This window comes from Cheilinus undulatus, linkage group 20 (assembly GCF_018320785.1).
Source record: "Cheilinus undulatus linkage group 20, ASM1832078v1, whole genome shotgun sequence".
Classification (NCBI taxonomy): Eukaryota; Metazoa; Chordata; class Actinopteri; order Labriformes; family Labridae; genus Cheilinus; species Cheilinus undulatus.
Window position 1 is genome coordinate 42,061,325 of NC_054884.1, and position 10,176 is coordinate 42,071,500.

The 10,176-nt window shown below is 35.1% G+C and overlaps 1 protein-coding gene across 1 annotated transcript in view; it reads right to left on the minus strand.

Moving 5' to 3' along the window:
• stambpl1 (STAM binding protein-like 1) overlaps window positions 1-764 on the minus strand; it is a 49,139-nt gene extending 48,375 nt beyond the window's left edge. Inside the window, exon 1 of the mRNA XM_041814930.1 lies at window positions 500-764. The gene's annotated coding sequence lies outside the window, so the exon portion shown is untranslated. The remainder of the gene's footprint in view (window positions 1-499) is intronic.
• Between the last annotated feature and the right edge of the window lie 9,412 nt (window positions 765-10,176).

The following is a 10,176-nucleotide window of genomic DNA, read 5'->3' on the forward strand; positions in this document are numbered from 1 at the left end:
GTTAACCCCTGATTACCTGTGCTCACCTGAGTAAAACTGGACTAACAGTTAACCCCTGATTACCTGTGCTCACCTGAGTAAAACCTGGACTAACAGTTAACCCCTGATTACCTGTGCTCACCTGAGTAAAACCTGGACTAACAGTTAACCCCTGATTACCTGTGCTCACCTGAGTAAAACCTGGACTAACAGTTAACCCCTGATTACCTGTGCTCACCTGAGTAAAACCTGGACTAACAGTTAACCCCTGATTACCTGTGCTCACCTGAGTAAAACCTGGACTAACAGTTAACCCCTGATTAAATTCTGATTTACATTCTTCATGTTTTCAGAGATAATGACACCAGGAGACCGGCGCACGCTTCCTCAGGTCTACCTGAAACGGTGATTGACAGCTGGGTGATTGACAGCTGGGTGATTGACAGCTGGGTGATTGACAGCTGGGTGATTGACAGCTGAATGGCTGACTGACTGAGGTTCATAGAGGATCTTTATTTACCTTTCTGGCTCCCTGATGTCCGCCGTTCCTCCTCATCACCTGTTCACGTGCTCCTCGGATTCAGAGAGGATAGCCCGGTTCTCACCTGTCCGCCTCACGGAGCCCTCGGCCGCCCCGGATCCCCCTAACTGACCTGGGCTAAAATATCCCGAGATAAATAAAGCAGAGCTGTGATAACGCCGCTGATAAAATGGCTGAAAGCTCCGAGCATTCAGAGATGGTGGAGAACAAAGATCGTCTCTACATGAGGATGAATCACGCCATGCTTCCGGTTTCACTGGGGTAGGTGTGTTGATTCAGCACATGCGCGATATTGATAAAGAGAAGCGTAGAAACAGAGCAGATGGCTTACTCTGACATTTTTTCCTGACACCAAGCTGCCGTGAAATCCTGTTCGGCTGCTAGAAACATGAATTTTAAAAAAAATCACAATTACTAATAAAAGTCTGAGAAAGTATACATCATACTAGAAAGATCGTCATGCTTCAGTTACACTGATTTTACAAATATAATAGTGATGATTATCAGGTTACCCTCCCACCCCCACCCCCACCCCCACTCTAGACCTTTATTCAGACTGGTTCCCAGTATCCTGATGTTAGATCTATTTCTAGCTCTTTGGTCCAAGCGTTCCTCTAACGACCAGAATTTTCAGTTGAGTTGAACTTCAGCCGGTTTCATATTTCTGATGTAAAACCTCTTCTTCAACTGTCAGTCTGGTCTGAGCTTCACAGACTGTATTCACAAATATGAGAGTTTGTCTTCTACTGTAAATCGAAGCGTTTCTCTCTGCGGGTTCTCCTTTTCCTTCTCTTTAAATAATAAAATATTTTAACTTAGTTCTGCTGATTCTATGTCCAGATATTTGACCTCCATTTCCAAGTTAAAATATCCACCAATCAGATGCTGTCTGGTCAGTCACAGATATCGTTCCCTGGTGAGGCTCTTTTTAATGCATTTTATCACATTTTTAATCATTTTCCTTAAAAAATGTAGAGTTGATTTAACAAAACACTGAAATCTGATCAATAAGAGAACAGAAAGGTAACGTCATGAAATGAAGATCAGTTATTCATTGTTATAAACATTTTCCCTTTTTAGACAGAAGACAGCTGTGAACTTTGACATTTTTACTGATTCATGGTTCAGAGGTGACGTAGAGACTGCAAAGAGAACGCTTGAACTGATCATCTACTACTCTGTGGGCCTCTGTCTGCCCCTGCTGGACATCTGACGTCATTGCATCATTACATCATTACATTATTACAACAATACATCAATACATCATTACATTATTACAACAATACATCATTACATCATTACATCATTACATTATTACAACAATACATCATTACATCATTACATTATTACAACAATACATCATTACATCATTACATTATTACAACAATACATCATTACATCATTACAACATTACATTATTACAACAATACATCATTACATCATTACAACATTACATCATTACATCATTACAACATTACAACATTACATTATTACAACAATACATCATTACATCATTACATTATTACAACAATACATCATTACATCATTACATCATTACAACATTACATTATCACAACAATACATCATTACATCATTACAACATTACATTATAACAACAATACATCATTACATCATTACATTATTACAACAATACATCATTACATCATTACATCATTACATTATTACAACAATACATCATTACATCATTACATCATTACATTATTACAACAATACATCATTACATCATTACATTATTACAACAATACATCATTACATCATTACATCATTACAACATTACATTATCACAACAATACATCATTACATCATTACAACATTACATTATAACAACAATACATCATTACATCATTACATTATTACAACAATACATCATTACATCATTACAACATTACATTATTACAACAATACATCATTACATCATTACATTATCACAACAATACATCATTACATCATTACAACATTACATTATTACAACAATACATCATTGCATCATTACATTATCACAACAATACATCATTACATCATTACATTATTACAACAATACATCATTACATCATTACAACATTACATTATTACAACAATACATAATTACATCATTACAACATTACATTATTACAACAATACATCATTACATCATTACAACAATACATCATTACATCATTACAACATTACATCATTACATCATTACAACATTACAACATGACATTATTACAATACATCATTACATCATTACAACATTACATTACTACAACATTACATCATTACAACATTACAACATTTCATCATTACAACATTACAACAATACAACATTACATCATTACAACAATACATCATTACATCTTTACAACATTACATCATTACATCATTACAACATTACATCATTACAACATTACAACATTACATCATTACAACATTACAACATTACATCATTACAACAATACATCATTACATCATTACAACATTACATTATTACAACATTACATCATTACATTACATTATTACAACATTACATCATTACAACATTACAACATTACATCATTACAACATTACATCATTACAACAATACAACATTACATCATTACAACATTACATTATTACAACAATACATCATTACATCATTACAACAATACATCATTACATCATTACAACATTACATCATTACAACATTACATCATTACAACAATACAACATTACATCATTACAACATTACATTATTACAACAGTACAACATTACATTATTACAATAATACAACATTACATCATTACAACAATACATCATTACATCATTACAACATGACGTTATTACAATACATCATTACATCATTACAACATTACATTATTACAACAATACATCATTACATCATTACAACATTACATTATTACATCATAACATCATTACATTATTACAACAATACATCATTACATCATTACAACATTACATTATTACAACAATACAACATTACATCATTACAACATTACATTATTACAACAATACAACATTACAACATTATAGTATTACAACAATACAACATTACATCATTACAACATTACATCATTACAACAATACATCATTACATCATTACAACATTACATTATTACAACAATACAACATTACATCATTACAACAATACATCATTACATCATTACAACATTACATCATTACATTATTACAACAATACAATATTACATCATTACAACATGACATTACAACAATACATCATTACATCACTACAACATTACATTATTACAACAATACAACATTACATTATTACAACAATACATCATTACAACTTTACAACATTTCATCATTACATCATTACAACATTACATCATTACAACATTACAACATGACATTATTACAATACATCATTACAACATTACATTAATACAACATTACATCATTACAACATTACAACATTTCATCATTACAACATTACAACAATACAACATTACATCATTACAACAATACATCATTACATTATTACAACAGTACAACATTACATCATTACAACATTACATCATTACAACATTACAACATTACATCATTACAACATTACATCATTACATCATTACAACAATACATCATTACATCATTACAACATTACATTATTACAACAATACATCATTACATCATTACAACATTACATTATTACATCATAACATCATTACAACATTACAACATTACATCATTACAACATTACATCATTACAACAATACAACATTACATCATTACAACATTACATTATTACAACAATACAACATTACAACATTACAACATTACATCATTACAACAATACAACATTACATCATTACAACATAACATTATTACAACAATACAACATTAAATCATTACAACATTACATCATTACAAAATTACATCATTACAACATTACATCATTACAACAATACAACATTACATCATTACAACATTACATTATTACAACAATACAACATTACATCATTACAACAATACATCATTACATCATTACAACATTACATCATTACATCATTACAACATTACAACATGACATTATTACAATACATCATTACATCATTACAACATTACATTACTACAACATTACATCATTACAACATTACAACATTTCATCATTACAACATTACAACAATACAACATTACATCATTACAAAATACATCATTACATCTTTACAACATTACATCATTACATCATTACAACATTACATCATTACAACATTACAACATTACATCATTACAACATTACATCATTACAACAATACATCATTACATCATTACAACATTACATTATTACAACATTACATCATTACATTACATTATTACAACATTACATCATTACAACATTACAACATTACATCATTACAACATTACATCATTACAACAATACAACATTACATCATTACAACATTACATTATTACAACAATACATCATTACATCATTACAACAATACATCATTACATCATTACAACAATACATCATTACATCATTACAACATTACATCATTACAACATTACATCATTACAACATTACATTATTACAACAGTACAACATTACATTATTACAACAATACAACATTACATCATTACAACAATACATCATTACATCATTACAACATGACGTTATTACAATACATCATTACATCATTACAACATTACATTATTACAACAATACATCATTACATCATTACAACATTACATTATTACATCATAACATCATTACATTATTACAACAATACATCATTACATCATTACAACATTACATTATTACAACAATACAACATTACATCATTACAACATTACATTATTACAACAATACAACATTACATCATTACAACATTACATTATTACAACAATACAACATTACAACATTATAGTATTACAACAATACAACATTACATCATTACAACATTACATCATTACAACAATACATCATTACATCATTACAACATTACATTATTACAACAATACAACATTACATCATTACAACAATACATCATTACATCATTACAACATTACATTATTACAACATTACAACAATACAATATTACATCATTACAACATGACATTACAACAATACATCATTACATCACTACAACATTACATTATTACAACAATACAACATTACATTATTACAACAATACATCATTACAACTTTACAACATTTCATCATTACATCATTACAACATTACATCATTACATCATTACAACATTACAACATTACAGTAATACAACATTACATCATTACAACATTACAACATTACATCATTACAACATGACATTATTACAATACATCATTACATCATTACAACATTACAACATTACATCATTACATCATTACAACAATACATCATTACATCATTACAACATTACATTAATACAACAATACATCATTACATCATTACAACATTACATTATTACAACAATACAACATTACATCATTACAACAATACATCATTACATCATTACAACATTACATCATTACATTATTACAACAATACAATATTACATCATTACAACATGACATTACAACAATACATCATTACATCACTACAACATTACATTATTACAACAATACAACATTACATTATTACAACAATACATCATTACAACTTTACAACATTTCATCATTACATCATTACAACATTACATCATTACAACATTACAACATTACAGTAATACAACATTACATCATTACAACATTACAACATTACATCATTACAACATGACATTATTACAATACATCATTACATCATTACAACATTACAACATTACATCATTACATCATTACAACAATACATCATTACATCATTACAACATTACATTAATACAACAATACAACAATACATCATTACATCATTACAACATTACATTAATACAACAATACAACCTTAATAGAACAGCCCTGAATCATAAACATTCTCAAACAAATGATAAACATAGCACAACAAGAAAGTAAATGTGTGTTCGGTAGATTATGTCTCTTTTGTAACAATGCTTCTTGGTAATAAATCTTATCCCGTAGTAAAGCCTGTTTATTACCCTTTTTAATGATGCCACATTTGTAAGGATCACGCATTTGTGGGATGAGCAGCAGAGCTGAGTATGTGGGTTGCACCTGTGAAAAATCTGCCAAATCTTTTCTGCCAATGCCAAACAGCTGATTCTGCCGCTGACTCTTGTTTGGTGTTTGGTGGATTAGATGATTGACGTTTGAAGAAACAAGATATATTGACAATTTAAGAATTTATTCATTTAACAAACAGGAGCCTCAGTACAAGAACCAATTGCAAGCCACAATAGCCTGGCTCCTCCCCCTCATGCTGGTCACCAGCCTGGCTCCTCCTCCTCATGCTGGTCACCAGCCTGGCTCCTCCCCCTCATGCTGGTCACCAGCCTGGCTCCTCCCCCTCATGCTGGTCACCAGCCTGGCTCCTCCTCCTCATGCTGGTCACCAGCCTGGCTCCTCCCCCTCATGCTGGTCACCAGCCTGGCTCCTCCTCCTCATGCTGGTCACCAGCCTGGCTCCTCCTACTCATGCTGGTCACCAGCCTGGAGACATGATTATTCTGGGGACCAAGACAGGATCATTCTAGAGAACAAGACTGGATCATTCTAGAGACCAAGACAGGATTGTTCTAGAGACCAAGACAAGATTATTCTAGAGACCAAGACAAGATCATTCTAAAGACCAAGACTTGATCATTCCAGACGCCAAGACAAGATCCTTTTAGAGACCAAGACATGATTATTCTGGGGACCAAGACAAGATCATTCTAGAGACCAAGACAAGATCATTCTAGAGACCAAGACAAGATCATTCTAGAGACCAAGACAGGATCATTCTAGAGACCAAGACAGGATCATTCTAGAGACCAAGACAAGATCATTCTAGAGAACAAGACTGGATCATTCTAGAGACCAAGACAGGATCATTCTAGAGACCAAGACAAGATCATTCTAGAGAACAAGACTGGATCATTCTAGAAAACAAGACAGGATCACTCTAGAGACCAAGACTGGATCATTCTAGAGACCAAGACAGGATCATTCTAGAGACCAAGACAGGATCATTCTAGAGACCAAGACAGGATCATTCTAGAGACCAAGACTGGATCATTCTAAAGACCAAGACGGAATCATTCTAGAGACCAAGACAGGATCATTCAAGAGACCAAGACAGGATCAATCTGGAGACCAAGAAAAGATTATTCTAGAGACCAAGACTGGATCATTCTAGAGAAAGAGACAGGATCATTCTAGAGACCAAGACAGGATCATTCTAAAGACCAAGACAAGATCATTCTAGAGACCAAGACAGGATCATTCTAGAGAACAAGACAGGATCATTCTAGAGACCAAGACAAGATCATTCTAGAGACCAAGACAAGATCATTCTAGAGACCAAGACAGGATAACTCTAGAGACCAAGACATGATTATTCTGGGGACCAAGACAGGATCATTCTAGAGAACAAGATATCTCCAGAAGGCTTTCAGAGATCCCCTTTTAACCCTGTGATAGGACAACCATGACATAAGGATGAGTTTTATTAATTTTTGAGGCCATAGGTCAAGGGTCAAGCAATGGTACTGGATGGATGGGTAGTCAGATTGTGCTGGTACTAAAAACTTGGGACATGGTGTTGCATGTAGATAAAAACAGCAGTCAGGGATTTTCAGATCTGATGAACTCATATTTGATTCACAGAAGAACAGAAACAACAGATCAGAGGTTAAACTGAGACATTTTAGCGTTTCAGGATAATTTGAGCTCATTTGAGTTTGATGACATCAGCACATCTAAAAGTAGGCGGTCCTCGCCTCCAGGCGTCTGAGGAAGTTGAGGATCCTTCCTGATGGCAGCAGGAGATTTCTGGGTCAGCAGAACTCAAATGAGCTCTGCTGAATCCTGGACCTTAGGGGTCTGTTGGACCCTGTGACCCCTGCCATGGCCTGACGGTGTCAGTAAAAACCCTTCAGTGTGCTTCAGCCATGAGAGTCAGACTTCAGACACATGAGGAAGACTTCCTCACATGAACCCACAGCTGGAGATGAAGAGTGATTGATAACATCAGCAGAGTGTTGATAATGATAAATAATGATAATACATCACACTTATACAGCGCTTTTTTGGACACTCAAAGACTCTTCACAAAAAAACAAAACAAAGGAACAAAGGGGCTCAAGAAAATGCAAGTTTGAACAGGTGAGTTTTGAGTAGTGATTTGAAGTTTTGTATTGAGTCCGAGTTCCTGATGTTTTGTGGGAGTGAGTTCCGTAGGGTGGGGGCGGCTGCAGCGAAGGCTCGGTCCCCTGTGGTCCGATGCTTTGTCCTGGTGGTGGGAGTGAGGAGGTTGGTGTTGGCTGATCTGAGGCGGCGAGTGGGGCAGTGCTGCTGAAGGAGATAGGGAGGGACCAGGCTATGGATGAACTACAGCAGAGATATTTTCAGCTCCTACACTTCCAGGTTCATGTCTCATCCTGTTTCTTCTGTTTGGCTTGAGGCCTTCATTAAACTCTGACGCACTTCCTGTTACCTGCAGCCTGTGTCGACCTCTCCCAGGTGAGCAGTGAGTTTCTAACTCCTGAAAATCTAAATAAAGTTGATCATTGATCAGCTGATTGATCAGGAATGACATGAAAGCTCTCAACATGACCACAGCGGGTTTAGGGTTGACCTGGGACGCGTTTTTGTTTCCACGGTGACGTCATCACGTCAAGCTGCACAAAGTCACACAAGAACAGGAAGTTAAGACAAATCCCTGCAGATGTAAGATGGTTCACATTCCTCTTTGCTCATATACACTATATGGACAAAAGTATGTGGCCACACCTGTTCATGACTGAATCTAGGTGTTTCTATCAGACCCACAGGTGTGTTAGTCCTCACCTGTCTCAGACATCTGTGATCCTAAACAAGCTCAGAGACTCCAGCGTGGTTCTGTGATGAGGACACCTTTGACCTTCATCCCTGCTGGATTTTCACCAGTCAGTGATGTTATTAGAGTGGAAGAGTTTAGAAACACCAGCAGCTCAGCCATGAAGAGGAAGACCAGGTAAAATCACAGAGCAGAGGGTCAACAACTGCTAAGGATCATGGGTAAAAGTCTCCAAGTTTCTGCTGAAGAGTTCTGACCTTCCTCTGGCATGAATGTAAACACTAAAACTGCAGCAGGAGCTTCATGGACGGTTTCCTGCTGGAGGAGGGATAATGGTCTGTGGCTGGTTTTCAGGGTCTGGTCTAGACCCCTTATCTCCAGTGAAGGCCAGTCTTAATGCTTCAGCAGACCAAGACATTCTGGACAATGCTATGCTTCCAACAGTCTGGGGAAGGCCCTTTTCTATTCCAGCAGGACTGTGGCCCAGAGACCAGACCTGGTCTGATGAGTTCAGAGTCCTGACCTCAGCCCCATCCAGCACCTTTGGGATGAACTAGAACAGAGATTGTGGTCCAGGTCCTCTGGTCCAACATCAGAGCCTGATCTCATAAAGGCTCTACAGGAGGGATGGACACACATTCCCACAGAAACACCCCAGAATGTTCTAGAAAGCCTTCAGAGAAGAGAGGAGGCTGCTAGAGCTGCAGGTCAAAGTTCATCTATCTGAATACTAAGAATAACTAATAATGGTCAGGTGGCTGAATA